Here is a 22,422-nt window from a genome sequence, read left to right on the forward strand (position 1 = left end):
CCTAATGAGTTATTTTTAAATTTGGCAGGAACAGGTTTCCCAAGAATGTCAAAGCCAAGAGTATGCAGGTCTTCCCAATTAAAAAACAATAAAAACTATTTGAAACATCCCACCAAAAATAATATTTAATACATGCAAGTTATTTTGCTTGCTTTTGATCTCTTCTATAATTCTTCTAATTTTTTCCAAAGAATATTAATACTACTGAGAAGTTCTTGACTGCATTTGAAGTCCAGTGAAAAATTCAGTGATACATAAGTAATTTAAGATTTAAAAATAACTTGGGAAAACGTGAAGGCTTTTAAGTACATAGTTTCAAATGAATTTAGGTTTAGATCTTTGTAATAAGATATGGATAATTAATTTAAGGTGATGTCAGGTGATTGAGGTTATGAGATAATGACCAAGTAGTCATCTAACACAATAATCTGCCAAAAAGCAGTCGCTAATATACTGACTCCAGTAAAAAGTTGCCTTTTATGACATAATATTCCTTCACTAAAGAAAAACAGCAAATGTTAACTGAACTTTGGAATCAGACGCTGAGCTTAAAGAAGCATGCAGTTCATTCATTTTCTTCATACACAGTGGAATTTATGTGGGAATATGCCTTTATGGGCCAAACTGTACGTAGCCGTACTCTCAACTGGTCATAACAGCAGCAACTGAATGCAACCTCATCGATACCCTGGGGGTTTTCTCCTTAGTAGCTAACTCTCCATCCCTTCTACATGTTCAACCATTCTAATTTTCCCAAGAATGTACGTGTGTTTTTTATTTAAATCTCATCTGTTAGGAAGTAAATTAAACGTCTTCACCATTGTTCACAAATAGTCATGTTTGAAAGAGCATATTGCAAGCCTCTGGGTTCGTTCTTTCTTTAGACAATACGCATGTTAATGAACAGCCTGCAAGTCATAATTCTCTGGAGGCTGTCTCAGAACTACCAGGCTTTCCAGCCATAGGTTTCTGGTTAATAATGGATTACAAGTAGAAGAAAGGTCACAGTAAGGAACTGTCCTCAAAGAACTATTTTCATTATTAGAGTCTGTTTGCGTAGTACAGAGTGCACAATTTTTAATTTTTTTTAATTTTAAAGGCGGACTGCTTTTTTTTTTTTTTAAGCATTACAAGCACTGATTGGGACAAGAATTGATGACAGTTAAGTGTCTTGGGGGATCTACTCATTTATACATTCATTCACTCACCCATTCAACTAATAAATATTGAGCACTTATCCTAAATCAGGCACCGTGGGAGGCGCTGGCTTCGCAAGGGTGGAAGGATACAATGTTTTCCTACGGCGCTTGCTGTTTGGCGCGGTAGCGATGGATACACACGTTACACTTGGATAAGTGCTCCGAGTGAATGCGGCACAGCGCCGCAGAAGCACCTGGTCCAGGTGAAGCGTCACAGAAAGGGTTTCCAAGGAAGTGCTATTTGAGCTGAGAGCTGCAGGATGCCTCGCCGTTGACTAGTCAAAGGGAGAGCCACTCTGAGGAAAGTTCCAGAACTGGAAATGGTTTGTGTAAAGTCCTTGTGGCCCGAGACAGCATGGCACAAAGAAGGATGAAGTGTCCCAAGGGATGAGAGCAAGATGGTGTACCAGTGAGCTGAGACTTACTCACACATTGGTTTGTGGAAGAAACAGGAAGTCACAGAATTTTGAGGAGAATGATGACACGATCCTAGGGCACACATCTGTCTTCCCTGCTGGGGGTTTTGTTAAATACCAGAAACACAGTGCCTGACACTTAATAGAGTTGACAAATAAAAGAAAGAAGGAGGGGATTGAAAGGGAAACAACAGAGAGTGAGACAGAGTAAGTGGTAGAGATTTGGAGATATCTAGGTTAAACAGAGTCCCCACCCACTGTTGTAGCTCAACTTTTTCCAGAGCTTGTCTCATTTTGGTTGCTATCATTATTTTTATAGGTGGTGTTAATAAGGCCAGGATACTTAAGTAACTTGCTTAAGGTGATACAACCAGTTCTCATGTCAGCCCTCTCTCCAGCATCTTAGTGTGTGTGTGTGTGTGTGTGTGTGTGTGTGTGTGTGTACGTGTGCCCATACACATATATTGTTTTCTATCTCTCCACCCTGACAGGTTTTGATTGTGATTAAGATTAAAGTAAGGTCTAAATACTGGGACCATGTTTTATATTCTTTAAATTATTGCAAATACATTTACTTTTAATTTAAGTTGGTGTGAAACACAGTGTGCCCAACAGATAGCAGAAATGCATAATGCATAAAATGGACTGCATAATGAGGTAATTGATTTTTCATTTTCCATATGGCTTTCTGGGTAGTTTGGCTTTGCATGTGTTGGCAGGTTTCCTGAGCTGTTGTCACACTTGGGATTTACAGAAAATTGAAGACCTGGCTCTAGTTGTAGTTCTCTCAGGTTAAGAAGAAAGGAGTTAATATTATTGACTCCCCCGCTGAAGAGAAGATAAAAAGACACTCCCTCAAGATATATGGTCATATTCTTCCTCCCTTTCCCACGTTGCCAATTTGGATTTCACAGAAGCGTAACTTGGTCAACTTAAAGACACTCCCAGAGTAAAACAAAACTACTCAAGAAGAAATTTTAGCATTTGACCTAAAACAAATCCCAGTTCCTTTCTGGAATTAAGTTGAGTGCTAGGTTGCTGGAGAAAAAGGCTATGCATTTTCTTTTTTAAGGAGTCAATTACCCCAAAGAAGCAGTTTCATGATCATTGCTTGGAATTGAGTCCTGGATTCCCTCACTCTGCCTCTGCTAAAACTTTTGCCTTCTGTCTGGGATCTCTGTCCTCTCTCTTGTCCCACATAGCCCAGGTCATCCTACTCCCACTTCTCCTTCTTCAGGACTATTTTCCTGGGCTTCTCATTCTCAGGACCTATTCTATCAGTAGTGCTGACACCCCCTTTTCCTTGCCTCTCCCCTCCCATGCTTCCTAGTGCTCCCCCCAGGAAATTCAGCCCCATGCTGACTCCAGAATTTAAAAAGTTTTACTCTGAAAATTAATTACATAACTTGTATCAAGTATAGTGTTTAAGTGTGTGTGTCGGGGTGGGGGTTGGGAGAGAGCTTAAAAAAAAAAGAACAAGAAATATGTTTCCCCTGTGATATATGTTCACCCTCTCTGGTGTTTTCTGGTCCTTCACGATACCACTTTCGAAAGCTTTTGACCTTTACTTTGAATGCTTGCTTCAGGTGTGAGAAATATTCTACCTCTTTCCTCCGGAGGGTAGGGAGGAAAAAACAACTTGGAATGATTCACGGTGCCGATGGAAAGGAACTGACAAAGAAAGACACAGAGTCCTCAAGAGCACAGAAACATCTCCAGAGTTCAACTTGGTCAAAAACCTCCCCCACCCTCATTCCAACCTCCCTGTCAGCTCCACTGGGGCGGGGGGGGACCAGACTCCAGGGACAGAAGCCCTGGGGAACTTTCTGTGTCTACTACAGAGCTGGCTGTAGAACACAGGAGGGGGATGCTCATCATCCAGTTTCAGAGATATTATGAGTTGGACAGAACTTTATAAAAGCTCCAGCCACTGTGATAATTTTCCTCAGAACACGTATCTTTGAGTTTGGGTCAAACATTAATGTGCTCTACCCAGGTGGCTCAGATTTGAATCCCAGTTCTACCACTTTTCAGATGCGTGACCTGTAACAGTTATTTTAGCCTCACTTTTCACATTTATAAAATAGGGACATTATTGCTGCCTACTTCACATGGTTATCGTGAGAATTCAATGAATCAATTAATGTAAAGAAATGAGAACATTTTCTGGCACTTTATGGAACTGCTAAGTTAAGAACGTAAATAAACAGAGATTTTGGAAGCCTTCCGACTGTGTATGTAACTGCAGGCATGCAACTGGAGGCCATCTAGAAATGAGCAACGGTTATCTATCTTTGCCATTATCGTTCTGAAGATTCCGTGAGATGATGTATGTGAAGATCTCAGCAAAACAACTCAACAGTTGCTATTATTATTATTATTATTATATTACCATCGTCATCAATATCATCAGCATGTATTACTTTTGTTATTACTGGTTTGTTAACTGCTATATGTGCACAGGGCCCAGTGTACCCATCGAATGTTGGGACTGTGGCAAAGCTGGGATTGCTGATCATTGGAAAAGCCTTTAATCAGGAGAGTGCGGTTCCAAAATTGCAAGTCAACTCCTAAGAGCTTTATAACTAGTTTGTATCTAAAGGGAGGAAACATGGCCGCAATTTACACCCGACAGCTTTTCTTAGGAAATCTTGCTGCCAAACGCAACTGACCACTTCTTTGAGAAGGCCTAAAAAAGTCAAGTTTTTAAAATGTTAACACAACTATTTAGAAGCAGAAAGAAAAAGGAATCAGATAGCTGTTGTTGTTATGCTCCAACCTTTTAGAAGACCAAATTAGGTTTTATTTTGTTTTGCTTTACAGAAGTAAACATTTGTTTGGGTGGCCATCTTAGAACCTTCTCTAGCACTGACTTTTGTCACAGTGTGCAAACATTTTCTTGCTTTGTGTCTCCTCTGAGTAAACATATTGAGAATGTGATTGTCCATATGTGCCCTGTCATGTGCATTGCATTGCGGGGTTTGCTTTGTCTGAGATATGCAAGATCCCGAGTCAGGATAAACCCCGCCACTAACTTGCTAAGTGACGTTGAGCTATTCCCTCTGGATATCCAATGTCTTTGTGTCACAGATTTTTCTCCTCCTAAAAGAAAACTATGTTACGTTATTCCTCGTGCTTTCTATATTATTAAAGCAATAGTAACTGCATGATTCAACTTATTTCAAAAATGATTATTAAAGAACTTACGTGTATACTCTGTTTAATGCTGGAGGAGGAAAAGACCAGAAGATTAATGGCACACTGATGACACAGAGCAGAGAAACTCCTGCCCCCAAGATCGTCAAAACCAAAGACGTGCACACAACTACCTATAATGTAGGCCAGACCACATAAATGTGAAACGATGCTTTAAAGTCTTCTGAAAAATAATGCCTTAACTAAATAAAATCACCCTAAATCCGGAGTATGAATGATGCTGTTATTACTTATTTCTACTGTCTTCCGTCTATTTTATAGTGCTCTTTGATCCATTCTTTGCATTATTCTCGTCTGAAAGTAATATTCTTGATATGTTTAATAAGGAGACCCCTCCTTTGTTCCTGGACGCCCCGCTCCAGATCATCAAAAGCCATTGAAGACTTAATCCCTTCAGCTTGGCACTGCATCAGTCTGCAAGTCGTTTACATGCAAAGGCCTTTGGAGTAAATACTCATTAGAGGTTCTGTTGGCTCATTTGGTCACCCACATTTTGCAGTGGGTGGCCCAGTTGGTATCCTCATTATTTTCCGCCCTTGAAAAAAACCCAGCTGTAGCAACCTGAGACTGCTTTCTTTGGGACTCTAAATCCATTGTAATGGAGCGTCCGTTCATTTGTGACGCGAGTTAATAGGTACAAAGAAGTAAATGCCTCGGGCTAGTAATGCTAGAATGATTTTTTTTGCTAATATACCTTTTTCAGGGCAACCTCCTGAAATGCAATCTGATCACTTCAAGGATAATTCACTAGTAATTTCTCACACCTGAGAATTCAAAGAATCGTGTCATCTCCTTTCCTCCCTCTCTTTCTTTCCCCTCTCCTTTCTACCCCCATCTTTACATCAATGAACAAACCCGCTCACGGAAGCAAAATCTGTCAAAGTTATTTACACTTTACAGGGCAAAAGTCTTGCTTTTTCACTTATTACCTAAATAGATCTTTTCTACCTAGAGCTTCCTGATTAGTACTTGGATCAGAGAAGCAGAGTTTCTATAATGCCATCCTTCTGGATTTAGCCATGAAGGTTTTCAAGAGAAAACAAAAATCAGCTAATGTTTCTTGACTGCCTATGAAGTGCAAAGCAGATTGCTGTGAAAATACAAGTAGGGTAAACATGTCTTCTTCTCATGGAGCTTTCTTGTTATAAAGCCAATATAGGTAAGATGGTACTTTTTTCCTCATGATTATTATGAGTGTCTGCAAAATGTTTATAATAATATCTACCGGATGGGGTATTTATCAATGCATGTATTCAAATCTTAACATATATAAAGCTCTGGGGCACCTGGGTGGCTCGGTTGGCTAAGTGTCCAACTCTCGGTTTCTGCTCAGGTTATGATCTCTTGGGTCATGAGATGGGGCCCCCATTGGGCTCCACGCTCAGCAAGGAGTCTGCTTGAAGATTGTCTCCCTCTGTCCCTCCCCCCACTCGTGCTCTCTCTTGTTCCCTCTCTCCCTCAAATAAATAAATAAACCTTTTAAAATAACGTATATAAAGTTCTCAGAACAATTGCTGGCTTTTTTTATAGGTACCAATATAAGAGAAGCTATAGCATTCTTCTCAATAAATTAGCACCAATTTTCAATAAGAAAACATTTACAGTTTTTAATTTTAGAATTTATAAAAATAAGATTCTTTGGTTAATTTCCCTGTGGATGATAGGAAATGTAGTGGAGATACAGTATTGAAGCACGAGGGAGTACGACCATCCAATAGATGTTGGGCATTATATTATATATCTGCACCCATTACCTCACTTACTACTCAAAATGCCCATGCAAGGTACATACTGTTTTGTCTGCGGTGCAAACAAAACTAAAACATGGGCCAGCAAAAATTAAATAAAGAGCCAGGATCTGATGGCAAGTTCATCTGGCTCAAAAAGTCACATTTTTCTCATTCCTTGAGTTCTGATCAGACTACTTAATCTCATTTTCTTCAGAGACAGGAGGACTGTAGGAAGCATCCTGTCTTCTTGTGCAAAGTCATACAGTATCTTGGATTGTAACTGCTCCTAAGATTTAACAACTGTAGGAAAAAACAGCTAGCAAGGTATCCCCCTGTGTACCATAAATAGGCCTCTCCAAGGTAAATTACATACTTGTGACTTATCCTAGGAGCCCCACGTCGCTGTTGGACAGTGTTGCTGACCAAAACCATACGGGCTTGCACGTGTTTAGGGTCTGCTCTGCTAAGTGTGTAACACACTCAGCTAATGCTGTGCTATTCTCAGCCTTACTACCAACTTACACTCACCGCACTTGTGCACAGATGCACTTCTGTCCTTTCTCATCCATCACAGTATCCAGACGTTTGTTTATTTGTTAAACCTTGACACTTAACCACATAAGGCTTGTATAAATGGTCAAATAGACTCATAAGGGGGAAATTCGTAAAACTGGTCACTTTAGTTTATTATAAGTCTTAAATTATTCATCCACAGACCTACACATAAAAGGTCATTTTGCTGTCTATATCATGGTTTCTGGTACACCAGTCTATATTACAGAAAGATCCTCCCATCTAGAATGCGATAAGAACTCTGAAATGGTTTTAATTACAATCGCTGTACAGCTATACGTGTTTGTTTTGTTTCAATGTGATTTGAAACTCAGCACATTCTGAGGCACTAGTACTATTAATTTCCACGGAGACTATATGGTTGTATATCTATAATATCTATGCGTCTGCATATTTACATATATAGGATATTTACTGAAAGATATATTTGTATGTACGTATATATACATGCACGCAAGCATATACCGGTCGACATGTTATCAAAAATTAAGTTTGAATGTTTAGGCTTGAAACTTTGAAACTTAAACTTTTTAATTCTTCTGCATGTGATATGCTATTGTATCATGTATAGTGTCTGCTTACACACAAGTCAAGTCAATGGAAGACATGTAATTTGACTTTTATTCAGGCTGACACTATATATCATATCAGAAGTATAACAAGTAATAATTTTGGACACAAGTAATATGTTTTCTAGTCTAGATGCTTTACTATGATTAAATAAGATAATTACATGCTAAATTCCTTGTAAATAAGTTCATAGGACATTCATTTATTCTTCAACAAACTTATTAAACAGATTCTACGTGTAAAGGCAAATAAATGTACTATGTTACTGTCACTATTTTCAGTAATGCTACTAAAAATAACTAGGTGCTCTCTACCAGGCAGTGCAGAGGCCCTTGGAAAATGCAAAGATACCTGAGAGGTAGTCCAAGCCACCATAAAGTTTATTATCTAATAATATTAAGTTAGCACTCTACCAATTTTCTTAAAAACAACAACAACAACAACAACAACAACAACAACACGCCTACATGGTTTCATTTAATCCTTATGACAACAATAGGAAATAAATGTTATTAATATCTCCCCCCCCAAAGATGATAAGTGACATGAGCAAAGATTCAACACGGGTCAGGACTCCAACTCTTAAATGTGTTGCTATTATCAGAAGGTCAGCCTATATGGGAAACATAGATGGAATCAGAGTAAAGCAAGATTGTGCCCTACGGATTCATGAAGGAGAGGTCTGAATTTTTTTAAAAGTGAACTGAAGCAACAATAAAATTACTGCAATTTCCTGTTGACACGTTATGCAAATAAGTATCTTTAGCCTTTAATTGGGAAAATATTTTTCTTATAAGCCACTACATTGCATCCATTATTTAGTCTAAAATCTTAAAAAGCAATTACACAAATGGAAACACTCTTCCGTCCTATTTAAAGCCTAAATCTGAATTTTTTTGAAGCTGGTATGAGTATAGGGTCCAGGTACAAATAGGCATCTTCCCACAGCATTCAACATGTGTTACTGCACATTTATTCCCTTTGTAGTTGAATCTCCTACTTTTATACCACAATGTCAAAACTGGTACGTCATCCCTGACACAGAGGAGCTGTTTTTCTCTGGACACTGAACCCTGTTAGGGCAATTATCCCCACTGTCCTTGGCCTCCTTCATGGTCTTGAACTTTCTGAAATCCTCCCTCCACTTTAAAGTTTGAGGCAAAACCCATCTTTGTTGTTCAGTGATGCTTTTCTACACTCACTCCCAATGGAAAGGACTTTTCCCTCCTCACTGAACTATTTTTGTTTTTAACCTTTATTGTCCATTCTCTTTATATGACACTTGTTTAATATATTTTTGTGTTTTTGGTTTATTCTTATCTCTTCAGGTAAATTATAAATTCTTAGAGATGAAAACTTATGCAATTTTTTTTTTCTAAGGTTATATCAGCAACTAGGACAATTTTGGTATACTCAATAAATACTGGTCAAATCAATAAAAGATCATCAATAAATTCAACACAAACGTCATTCTAATGACACATTTTGTTAATTCTAATATTACATTCTACACAATGAATATTCAAAGATTTGGAATATTCCCATGTGTAACTGATAAAATCTTGTGAAATGGCATTTATTCTGATCTGTAATTATTTTATTTATGTACTTATTATCTCCCTCCTTCACTAGAATAAGACCCCCATGAAAGCAAAGACCTGTCTACTTTGTTCGGGGGTGGGGGGGGGGGCGGAAGGACAGAGGAAGGTACAGGATCTGTTTGCATAAGTTACTGTTATCACCACTTTCGTTGACTGGAAAGTCTCCTGTGTCTGATTTCCTAGTTTCTCAGCCTCGTAATACAGCAGAACAGGAATCAACCCAGAGGAAGTGGTGCTGCTGACACTGGGTACATAGTATAACAAAGAAAGGACCAAAATATTCTACCTGTTTCCATCTCTCTTTTGCTCATTAATTAACATGACAACTATGAAAGTGCATAACTGGACCAGTAAAATGCTGATGCAGGTGTTTCGTAAATATAGAAGAAAATGTAAATTTGTGTCTTCTGTGTATATGTTGAGTATCAAACTTCAAAGCATCAAAGGTGCTGAAACCTTAGTTTACACATAGAAAAACCAGCCACGGTGAGTTCTGTAGCTTATGGAAAGCAGTAGCCAAAAAGAAAGAGAAAACGGAAGGGAGGGAGGGAGGAAGGAAAGAGGATCATTTTAGGGTAATTTTAAAAGCTCAGTAGAGAAGTGATAGTGTTTTCAATAAGTGGTACAAGAGCAATTGGATATACATGAAGAAAAAAATTATAATTTTGACCAAAATCTCACACCTTATACAAAAATTAACTCAAAATGAATCACAGATTTAAATGTAACTATAAAACTATACAACTTCTAAGGAATAAAAAAAGGCAGGAGAAATCTTTGAGATCTAGGACTAGGCAGAGTTCTTAAACTTGACACCAAAATATAATCCACAGAAAGAAAAAAAACAATCAATGGACTTCATAAACATTTTTAAAATTTTGTTCTACGAAATTCAAACAGGTGACAGAGTAGGAGAAAATATGCAAATTCCATCTGTGACAAAGGTCTAGTACAGAAAGTATATGAAGAACTCTCAAAACCCACCAGTAAAAAGACTAACAGTTCAATTAGAAAGTGGGCAAAAGACATGAACAGGCATTTCACTTAAGAAGACATACAGATGGCAAAATGCATCTGAAAAGCTGTTCAACATCATTAGTTCTTAGGAAAACGCAAATTACCACCACAGTGAGCTATCAGTACGTACCTATCAGAATGACTAAAATTTAAAAAAAAGTAGTGACAACACCAGATGTTTGTGAGGACGGAGAGAAACTGGATCACTCATACATTGGTGATGGGAATGAAAACGGCACAGTAGTTGGGAAAACAGTTTAGCATTTTCTTTAAAAATTAAAAATGCGACAATCATATGACCTAGCAATTATACTCCTGGGCTTCTATTCCAGAGAAATGAAGACTTCTGTTCATTCACAAACCTGTGCACCAGTGTTTATATATTCCTTTTTCATTATTGTGGTAAAATACACATAACATAAATTTTACCATTTTAATCGTATTTAAGTGTGCAATTCGATGACATGTAAGTATATTCACAATACTGTGCAACCATTACCACTACCCATTTTCAGAACTTTTTCATCATCCCAAATGGAAACTCCATACCCATTAGGTAATTACTTCCATTTCCCTCTCCCCTTCAGCTCCTGGTAACCTCTACTTTCCTTTCTCTATGAATATTTTATGCATATTTTAGGTACTTCATATAAGTGGAATCGTACAATAGGTGTCCTATTGTGTCTGGCTCATTTCACATAGCACAATGTGCTCAAGGTTCATCCATGGTGCAACAAGTATCAGAATTTCAGTCCTTTTTAAGGCAGAATAATATTTCATGCTATGTATATACAACATTTTGTTTACCCATTAATATGTCGGTGCACATTTTGGTTGTTTCTACCTTTTGTGTATTGTAAATAACACCGCTATAAACATTGGTATGTAAGTATCTAAAACAGCTTTATTCTTAATGGACAAAAATGGGAAACAAACCTGCCTTTTGACAGGTCAGTGCTTAAACAAATTGGTATTCCATACAATGAAATATCACTCAGCAATAAAAAAGAAAAAAACTATTGATACACACAACCACCTGTTATGAAGTTCTAAAGAATTATGTTGAGTAAGAAAAGCCAACCCCCAAATATTATATAGTGTATGAATTCATTTATGGAACATTCTCAAAGTGACAAAATTAGGGTGGGAGAGAAATATACGTGACTATAAAAGGCAACATGATAGATAACTGCAAAATGGAAACGTTCTGTATCTTGACAAATGTCAAAACCTGGTTGTGGTACTGTACTATGCTCTTGCAAGATGTTACCACTGGGGGAACCTTGGCAAAAGTTACCCCAGATCTCTCTCTCTCTGTCACTACAACTGCATGTGAATCTACAACTATCGCGAAACAAAGCGTTTAACTAAAAGAAAAGAAGAGAGAAGGGGAGGGAGGGAGGAGGGAGGGAGTGTGGAAAGGAGGTTGGGAGGAAGGAAAAAAAACCCCCTCAGATATATAAATATACATACAAATTCAACCTGAGTCTCTGATGGAGCACAGCTTAGATCCGTCAGCCAAGTCTCCCCCACATCGCCCCCAGTGGCGACTCAGAGGCACTGTGTGAATTTTAAGATCTTTCCAGAATGGACACGGTGATGACTCAGATTTCAGTTTAATACCCACAGTGAACTGCACACAGTACAATTATAAAATGACACTATTTTAAATTTCTTTCATCTATATTTATCACAGAATTCCCTGAAACGTTCTTGCAGGCACTGCATCATGACACCAAACACCTACCTCAGTGTAGAGGAGTTTCTCTTACTGGGGGTGGGTTATAAAAGCAGAGGCCATACTCTGTTCCTCTTCATATTGTATACATATTTTGTCTTTTACTGAAGATTTATGATGAGGGAAATAACTTCGAGTCTTATGTTAATTGTCTGAGGCCTTGCTTAGACAGTGCTAATTGTTTAGTTTTAATGAAAGACATTGTTGTGAAGTGAAAGCAGAAGTTTAAAAAAAAAAAAAAATAAGGGGTGATTCCTTTTAAGTTCCTGGTGTTGTCATGCAGTCCCTAAGCAATTTTAGGCCAAATGATTCTTTCTTAATGTTCTTTAAAAAGTTACAAATTTCAATGCACACTTGCAATCTTAGTATGGCAAAGCAGTGTACCACAGAATATATTCCTCTGTAAACTATGTCAGGAAATTAAGTGTTCTAGATTTTCTGTTCGCACATAACTGGAAAGACGCATTCACACGCACACACACGCACACACCGTCAGTGATCCTATGTCAGAAGAGTCTACAGTCTCTCTAATTTGAAGCAGCTGGTGTATTCTAAATATGGAGAGTCCAAGCTTCTAGGATCATCAGTACCATCATTAAGAATCAGAATCATAGATTTAAATGTTCTTTATTATTCTCTCTGTTTGGGAATTTATATCACATAGCTGCTAGCTCTTTCCCTATTGTTCCCAGACTGTCATGCACAAATGTCAACAAGAATGTATTTCATTCATACTCTACAATTAAATCCTTGATCCCACAATTAGCCATAATCATGACCACATACGACTATGATTTACCATAACTAAAATAGATGCCGTGGGATTTATTGTTGGCTTGTGTTTGAAATGGCAAAGGCAGATTTTTGAATTAAATAATTGCATGCTAACTATTTGGGACATAATTACTACTTATTTTGTTTTCCATGTATCTCCATCTAGTTAGATAGCAAATTGTTACAATGTCCAGTTAGTAAAACTTAAGGGACTGCTGTGTGTGTATAAAATAACGCTCTTTGAGAGCATGACTATTCTTAACAGAGAATAATATACTGGATTAAGAACTCTTTCTTAATGACAATTTTTAAAATCATCTTTATTGACAACTTATATGTACTGTCACTGTGTGTACCAATGCCAGTGATCTCATTTGAATGGTGTAATGATTCTATCAAGAGTGTGTAAAACATTTCATTTCTTTTTATTGTTCAATACCCATGTCCCTTTCCTTGGTAACAGCACCCTGATATTATATTTAAGAACTCAGTCTCTCAGAGCACCTGGGTGGCTCAGTTGGTTAAGTGGTTGCCTTTGGTTCAGGTCATGATCCCAGGGTCCTGGGATTGAGCGCTCAGCAGGGTGTCTGCACCTCCCTCTGCCCCTCCCCCTCCCTGTGCTCTCACTCTGCCTCGCTCAAATAAATAAAGTCTTAAAAAAAAAAAAAAAAAGAACTCTGTCTCTCTTGCTTATTGCACCCTACCTTCTCCTGCCCTCCTTTGGCCAAGGGAAGGAATGCAGGACCCCAACCAGGCCATGCAGACTCTTCCTGGGAATTTGCATCTTGAGTAGAAAGGCCAAAGGACGAAATTTGATTAGAGCTTTCTCATTCTGGTCAAGGTACCCTAATAACACCCCACCAAGCCTTGTTTTCTAGAACCCTGGCACTCCATCAGTGCATACTCTTCTGAGGCCAAATTCATTCTTTCCTTGGATTCTTTCAGCTACTTCATATCCTTACAAAAAATTCCCTTCTAAAAAATATTTCGCATAAATTACTTAAGAGTTGGTTTCTGTTGCTTACATCTGAATAACTCTAACTGATATGACGTTACCCTCTTTTTGCAGACAAGGAAATTGAGGTGTCAAGAGACGAAGGAGCTAGTTTACAATCCTGCAACATTTAGGTAACACAGCTGAATTCCCATCTGCCCGATTTCAAGATCGGCCGTTAATCCCAGGTAACATTGCCTCTGTTTTCATCTTCAGAAGAGTTTAGATGAGAGGATATCTGGGTGGTCACACAGTCATATTAGATCAGACCAAAGAATAAAATGGATATAAGAGGAAGCATCCCTTGCTTTTGTTACATTTAATCAGATAGTATTTATTATGCATCCAAAGGATTCCTTGCACTAAGTAAGGAGTACAAAACCATGACCACTTTTGCAGTGATCCTGCAGGTTCCTGTCAGTCCCTTTTTGCTGCTTAATGTCACACAGCTGTGCACAATTCCAGACTTAATGTGGGTTCAAGTACAGTCCCTACCTGCATTAAAAAATATATTTTTATTTCACACCCATTTAGTAAGAGAGGATATGTGAAGTCCAATGCAACAACTGCTAACATGTGTGTAAACATCACTTAAAAACTCCCAAGAAGTTGTAAATTGGAGTCAATGCAGGGGCATCAAGTTATGAATAGACTGGAAATAAGAATGGGAGGCAGCACTGTGACATCTTCAACCTCAAGTCGAGGACCTTCATCTCTTTTGTGACTTGGGTACAGTTTCCATCTCTGAGCCTCTGTTTCATTCTTTCCTAGTGTCACTAAAGGGAAGCAAGACTATCTAAGTGTCCACATAGGACTCTGATTAAGGATCAAGAGCAAGAGGGGGTGAGACAACAGCTGGGGTTGGGGCTGGACTCAGCAGAATGCAGCCCACCCAAATTGGTCTGATTTACTCCATCAAACCTCTGGCTCTCCTTTCCTGCAAGTGACCTGACAAGCCAACCCTAGAAGCAATTTTTCATGGAAGTATTGTGAGCTATGGTCTTTTCTAGGGTTGTTCAAAAATGATTACCCTTGGGGCCAAGGAAGAAGTGGAATGTGGTGTGAGAGTTTAGGGAGGGAGGAAACGGAGGCAAATGACCATCTACATTGCAGGGAAAGCTTAAAAATCAGTATCTAGTAAAATCAACTCCCCTCTAAATTTTTTTTAAGATGCCTTAGAGTAAGGAATATTTCTTGCTCGATGTGTTACAATAATCCTGGGCTATAAAGTCAAGCAAATCTGGGCTTCATTTTGGCCTCCATGCTTACCAGCTGTGACCTTGAGCAAGTAACTTCTCCATGCCTTAATTTCCTTGTCTGTAAAATGAGGGCGTCTCAAAAATTCCTATCTCTCAGGATTATTTAGAGAGTTGAATTAGAGAGTCTATCCAAAAATTATTTGTCATATGATAGCTACTTAACAATATTAATACTACGTTCCAGTTGGGAAATATTTTTGAGGATTATTCCACTAGACCACATTGTAAAAATTGTCTAGGAAACATCAGAAGCTAAGTGTCACTTAGCTAATAGTGCCCACTAGATACATTCCTCCAAAATAAACCTGTTTCTTTTCTCTTTAAAAAAGAGAGTGGTAAATTAGCTCATAAAGAAAAAAATGAATTGATCACAGATTTTTTTTGGTAGTGGTGGTGGTGGTATCAGTTGGCTTCCACCAGTCAGAAGCTAATGGTATGTTGAAGCTGTGTATTTGAAAAGGGTATAAAGGGGCTATTTACAGAAGTGTGGGCAAGGTTTAGAGTAGGAAAGTCTAATGGTGGGAGCCACTATTTAGAATTTTCTAGTAACCACATTAAAAAAGTGAACAGAAACAGGTAAAATTACTCCTAATAATATATTTAGTTTAACCCAACATAGCCAAAATATTATTTTAATAGGAAATAAATATAAGGAAGTCATGAGTTAAATGTGCTTCATTTTTTTCATATCAAGTCTTTGAAATCTGGTGTGAATTTTACATTGACAGCCCGTCTCAGTTCCAATAATATCTCAAGTAAAATGAAGTCCTACCAAAATGATAAAGTTCTATTTAATGGAAAAATGTTTTACACTATTTCTATTTCTAAAATTTTAATTAGTTAATTTTAACCAAATACAATTAAAAATTCAATTCATCCGTTATACTCTAATGATAGTCACATACCATCAAACGGTCAATAGCCACATGTAGCTAGTAGCTGCCATATTGGATGGCGCAGGTTTAGAAAAACAAAGGATATGGTGCAGTAGTCTGAGGTAAGCAAGGCAAGAAACCATCATCTCTTTTAAGCCTGAAGAGGAAGCAGTGGCTACAGAAACCTGAATAGAGCATCCCCTCCATCCACCTTCGGTTGAGGTACATAGCCAACTTAGATGGCTGGGAATCAGAGGAAATGAAAGGTATAAACAGCTGGACACACACTCTTCTAGTGGTATGCTGGTAACTTGATTTTCCAAAAGTGAAAATCCTGATTTATATATCCTGATTTATAACATGTGCTCCTTTCCATGGTATAAATTCTCCTATCATGGCTGATTACAATCATTATTGACATGATGCCACTGAAAGCAGAGTTGGGGGAAAATGTGCAAAATTGCCTCTTTCCAACATACCACTGAATCTCCTCCTACCATTCAGTCCCCTGCTAGTCTCTTCTGATGGCCAAGCTCAACTGGTAACCAGAGACAAGGGTGCCCAAGGATGCCCTTCTTGCAGGTCAACTTCCTTGGGCAATGAACTAATGAAGGCTGAAAAAGAAGTGGAAAATATACTCAATGCTTAAATAAAAAAGACTCATCTACATTTTTTTCTTTTTTCTTCTGCACATATAGAAAGAAAATGACCACAAGGAAGCTGAAAATCTATGGCACAGACTTTGAAGGCAGGATGCAAACTAGGAAAGGCATCACATGATTTCTCTTTTAGATCACTAAATTTTATCCTCTGTGAGTATAGAATTTATGCAAAGGAAAAATGCCCTTCCAATATAAACTCTTGGTGGATACCACTTGGGAAAAAAAATTAATGTAGCTTTATGGATTATCAGAGAGGAAAATTCCTTTGTGAAAAGAATTTCTGCAGACAATTATTGAAATGCTACTGCTTGGGTATGAAACTTATTTATATTAATAGTAAAATCATGCAGTATATTGACAAAATTGATGTGCCACATTCACTGAACTTCAGAGTCAATTATTTCAGCCTCTGTGTTCGGAATCATCCAGGTTGGTACACCTGCATTCTCCTACAGCTGCCTTCACCCTTATACCCAGAAACCTTTCAAGCCCTTCCTTTTAGTTCCCTTCCTCTGAAATAGGAATCCAGGTCTTCATCGTGGTGCATTGGTGTCTGTCCCAGATGCATGGTCCTCTGCCTTCTCTCTTTCTTTCCAGATAACCCCACCTAGCACCACCAGGGGATTCCTACTAACATGTCACTTTTTGTGTCATCCCCACTGCTCAAGAACCTAAAGGGCTCTCTTGTGACTACTGAAGCAATTCCAAATTCTTGGCCTGGCCTGCAAAGAATCCCATAACTTGATTTTAACCTACTTTTCTAAAGTTTCATGTGAGCCCTTCCATGCAGCCAGATCAAGTTATCGCAATTTCTAGAACACAGGCTCAATTTGCCACAGTGCTTCTGTTCCATACTGACTCCGTTTGGCCTGGCCTCTAACACACACACACACACACACACACACACACACACACACACACACCAGGGTACTACTTTTCCTCATCTGTAGTTTTTCAAATCCCATCCATCACCGAAGTTTATCACTGAGGCTCTAACTGTTCAAAGTCTTCATAATCATTTGACCACTCTCCTCAGCTCCAAACCCTGAACTCCAGTGACAGTTCATGCCCTCACTCACTTTGCCACTTGGATTCTCTCTCCAGTTGTCTCCATGGAGCTTGCATCACTCCTTTTTGTTTCTATCCTAATACTACCCCCTAAAGTGATCCCATGGTGCCAGAGAGGCGACCAGATTTTGAATCTAAGTCACTTGCTGAACCTCCCCTCAGAGGTAAGCAGCAAGTCTGAAATGACCAACAACGAAATGAAATTAAATGCTCAACAATGAAAGACCAACAACTATTACCAGTAAATGTAACAAAATTCTCTCTGCTTGAACAAATTGATCCTATTATCGGTAGTTACATGTATGATGCCAGCCTGCCCTAAATACTGGAATCACCATATTACTAGATGAAAGATTTGATTTAGGAAGTAGCAGAAACACTAAAGGTTTGGGTTGGTTAAGAGCCCAGCTGTAGTGAAGTGTCAAACTTTTCCTAAATTTATTTCAGCATTGGTAAACAACGTTTTGATTGACATGTCAAATGCAACTTTGGTCACCTGAGCCCAGTGTCTCTTCTGTGGTCTCTAGAATTGCTGGAGTAACATCCCTCCCCACCCGCTGCCTCTTCCCCACCTCCTGGCCATTAAACATTTGCCCAGGGGTTTGCTTCTGAATTCAGCTATTATGAAGATCTGGAACAGGGGTCTTCAATCTGTTCTCTATGAGATGCTAATAGGTGTTAGTGGAGATAGGAGCATATATTAGAATAAATTCTGGTTATGCTGGCTAAAACAAAGCTAAGTCTCTTTACTGCAGAACTTCTCAGAGACTTTACTAGGCTGATGTGACATGTGAATCATTAAAAAGAGAATATAGTAGGTCACACTTCACTCATATATTTGAATGGGGAAATATCTCCCCAACTACATCCTGTCCCCAGAACGTGAGAACTTACCTCATAGGGTTGTTGTGAAGATTGGAATGAGTTACTGCATGGAGAGCAATTAGAACCCTGCCTGGCGGAAGATGAAAACTCTTTGGGTTTATTGCTACCATTGCTGTCACAAACATGTCTAACTGAGACCTCACCAAGTGATCCTGTCCCTCTGAGAAAGAACCAGAATTGTATGCAGATTGAATGGGGGTCTTTCCAGGAGCTATGAAGATACAAATACTTCACAGAACCAGTACATACCTCTCCTTGGGATCCTTTGAATCTGAAACCAGTTCAAGTGCAAAGAAGGTTATTCTTTCCCATTCTTCCCAAAGCCTGGCTAACTGGGGTTCAATTAAATAGCATGGAGCAATGATTCAGAGCACAGCCTTTGGTGTCTCGTGTAAATCTTGGCTCTTTTATTGGTTACAATATACCCTCAGGCAAATTGTTTAAAGGAGCTGTGCCTATAAATCTGTAAAATTTGAAAAATAATATTCATCTCTCTAGCTTGTTGTCAGTAATTCAAGAAATTATGTATTTGAAGTACTTGGCCCATGCCTGATATATGGTAAAATGCTCAAGAAATGGAAGTTCCTAGGTATCACAGTAATAGACTCATTTCTTTAGTTTATTTAAACCATGAAATACTAGCTAACTTTACCCATGTAGTCACTGCCACGGTATCCACAAGGACCAATTTGCTTCACATCCAATAGCAATTTAGTAAATATGTCAGCCACTTGGACTGTGGACTAACTGGATTGCTGGATTAGGCCTCTGAGGCCGAAGGGGTAACTCCAGGCCCTTAGGTGCTGAATGGGGAAGCCATACAAGTTCTCAGGGACCACTGCTCTGGGCAGCCAGAACAGGCACCCTCGATTTCACAAGATCAAAAAGTAATCTCGGAAGCAACTCGGGTATTCCTTTCTTTTTTAAAACTTATCAATAATTTCTAATATCATACATAAAGGTTGAGTTCCTAGTTAAAATAAAAAGTATTCCCAAGTCCATTGCTTTGATTAGGAAGGTAGTGAATAATACTGAAGTTAGTCACAATCCAGTGGTCGGAAGCTGTGGGAAAAATAATTTTAATTTTAGATGTTTCACGCAACACTGCTAATGTTATCTATCCTGTTTGGGCAGGGAGAAAACTGGCAGGCATCGTGAGATGGGGAATTTATGTGAGTTAATGGAAATGTTGTGGCTGACCAACAAAGGAACTTCCCCAGCCAAAATCAAAACAAAGATATTAACTTGGAAGGGGGGAAAAAGCCTGCGGCATAATAATATCATGCATTGAAACCTTATCTAGTGGTTGAGGTAATTTAGTTTGAAGAACTTAAAGAGCATTTTGTGGTTTATGGAAACTGCCAGCAGACACTGTATTTAGCAGCCTCTCCACTATTAACTTCACATGCCTTCCTCTCTTCTCACCAAGTGGGGCCATTTAACTTTCTTTATCTCTGGGTTGTTCCCAACCCATCTAAGATCTCTTAAGGACAAAAGCCAAGCTTTCAGAGCTTGCAATGCAATGCCCGTGCGTTGCTATTCCCAAACACCAGAGTGGCCGCAACACATCTGAAAGTTTGCTTACATTTGCTGAAGATAATTTTTCAAAGTCCACTTCTACAATTTCAGTCCAGGATTTAGACACATCCATCCTCTTTCTTCCAGAAAGGAGTCTTTCAAAACAATCACACACACACACACACACACACACACACACACACACACAAACCATCCTTATTGCAAGTTCACAATTGAACTTTCTAATAATTCTCAATTAAATAACTCAAAGAGTGGGTTGTTCTGAGTGAGTCAGCTATTGCAGATAAATAATTTGAGGGTTAGAGACCAATTCTTTGCTTCTCTTTTATAATTCAGTATCATGACTTTCTTTGTGTAAATAATAAGAGAGTAACCAGGGAAAAACAAGAAGACCTTGCTAAGGAACTTACCAAAATAACGCTCTCATGGCTACCACTGGCCCCATCTGGCCCCCAGCTGCTCTCCTTTGAAGTCCTGGTGTCCTCCATGGACCGTCCTGCACCCCTGAAGCTACAGCAACTACCACAAGGGCTCTTGTTTGACCCACACATGGGTACATACAGTTCACTCTGCTCAGACAGCTTTAGGGAGACGGTAGCTCTTTCTTCCCCATTCATTTTTGCAGTAAAATATGCTTATTCTGCCACTGACAATTTCTCAAGACTGGCATATTATTTTATTAAAAATTGGTTTCATTTGTTATAAATATTATTAATATCATTAACAGTATTAGTTACATATAATCCTAGAACTACTACCTAAAATAGTAATTTCCTATAATCCAATTTGTTTCCTCTTTAACGTTTCCAGAGTTTAACATTATTAAATGTTATATTAAGATTAATTATAGTCCTAATTTCATTTTCTAGACAATATCCTTCAGAACTATTGATTTAGGAATTAAAATATATAGTATTTTTAATCCTTTTATTTTCCTTTAGCTATAAACATTATTGTAAATATGTTGATTTGAGTTTTGAAAGTCTTTTTCCTACTTACTACTTTATATAAGAAAGTATATGTTAAAATTAGACTTTATCTCAGAAATTTCACCAATGTCTTATTGTTGTCTTTTTTTTTTTTTTAATTTTCAGATTAGGTACAAATGTCAGTGGATGTTTGTTCTATTGTTTTCCCCGAAATAAAACACAGAGAAAGAATTTATTTTGCTCTTACTTACTTTTTGCTGAAGGAGTCTTTAAAAAAATAAATTCGCCAATATGAATTTTCATAAACCTACATAATGTTGTCAGGAAAACAGACCATTCTCACATGTAGAACGAGGCCACTGAGGAACAGGACTCTATGTACCTTTAAGTCCCTTTGCCGTGTGAAATTAAAAAAAAAAAATTACTGCCATACGTTTACTTAGCCACGTGACTATGTGTCCCAGACTGAATTCTGTGATACTGGGAGATCTTAAAGGAGGTTGAGGGAAGCATTATGAAGCATTAAGTGAATGCATTAAAAACCAAAAAGGTCTACTTTGCAAATCTTTCACTTGAAAGTCAAACAGAACGTATAGAGACCAAGTATACTTGTCATTCTGGATCTTCAAAGTCACGTAATCTCTTAAGTGGTGAGTGTTCAGATACAAAGCTGGCCCCATCTACAGTAATTTATAGATCAGATTTTAAAAAGAGCCTAGGCTTTGATTTATGGAAGACAGAATATGCAAATATAGGGGGAAAAGTATAAACTTAGGGATTTCTTACTTCAAGTGTTCTGATAAGGATTCCATTCTATTTCTAGGAAAGATAACGGAATGCCTCTCATAGACAGCGGATTGTAAGTTTAGTATGCTATGAAGAAAGGTTTTTGAATGAAGTTCTTTTGAGGCCAGAGTTCTAAGGTAAACTATGAAATCACGTGGGTGTTAGAGTTGACAGATCTTGGAGGCCACAACTACCTTCACACTCCAAGACATCAAAGAAAGGGCAACGTCTGGTGATTAACCTCACACACAAAATTACTGGGTCATGGGATGGAGACAGGTTTTCATAGTTCCCTCGGTGACTTGTTGTGCTAGTCTAAAAACTAGCAGGATGGGGGAAAACAGCTGCACAACATGGGCTCTCTCCTTTCTGAGGCAGGTGTGACAGCAATACAACCGGTAGGTTTGTTTCCTGCTTCTCTGAAGAGCGTCTGCTGGACACCTAGTTTAGCCTTTTCTGTAGGCCAAGTTTAACTCTGAAAAGCTCATTTTAATTTGACTAATAATAAATTATATGTGATTTTAAAAATGAGTCATTGAGTTGGGAGGAAGCGTGGAAGTTTTCACCAGCTATCATGTATTAACTATTCCC

At 38.3% G+C, this 22,422-nt stretch overlaps 1 protein-coding gene and 1 non-coding gene across 2 annotated transcripts in view; one reads left to right on the forward strand and one right to left on the reverse strand.

The window, feature by feature from the left end:
- Nucleotides 1-22,422, reverse strand: part of DKK2 (dickkopf WNT signaling pathway inhibitor 2) — a 96,138-nt gene that overhangs the window by 36,114 nt on the left and 37,602 nt on the right. The gene's annotated exons all lie outside the window — the stretch shown is intronic.
- Nucleotides 12,122-12,236, forward strand: LOC121101907. The gene has a single exon (XR_005833946.1). It is a non-coding gene; the product is annotated as a U5 spliceosomal RNA (small nuclear RNA).

This window comes from Ursus maritimus, unplaced genomic scaffold (genome assembly GCF_017311325.1).
Source record: "Ursus maritimus isolate PB19 unplaced genomic scaffold, ASM1731132v1 scaffold_11, whole genome shotgun sequence".
Classification (NCBI taxonomy): domain Eukaryota; kingdom Metazoa; phylum Chordata; class Mammalia; order Carnivora; family Ursidae; genus Ursus; species Ursus maritimus.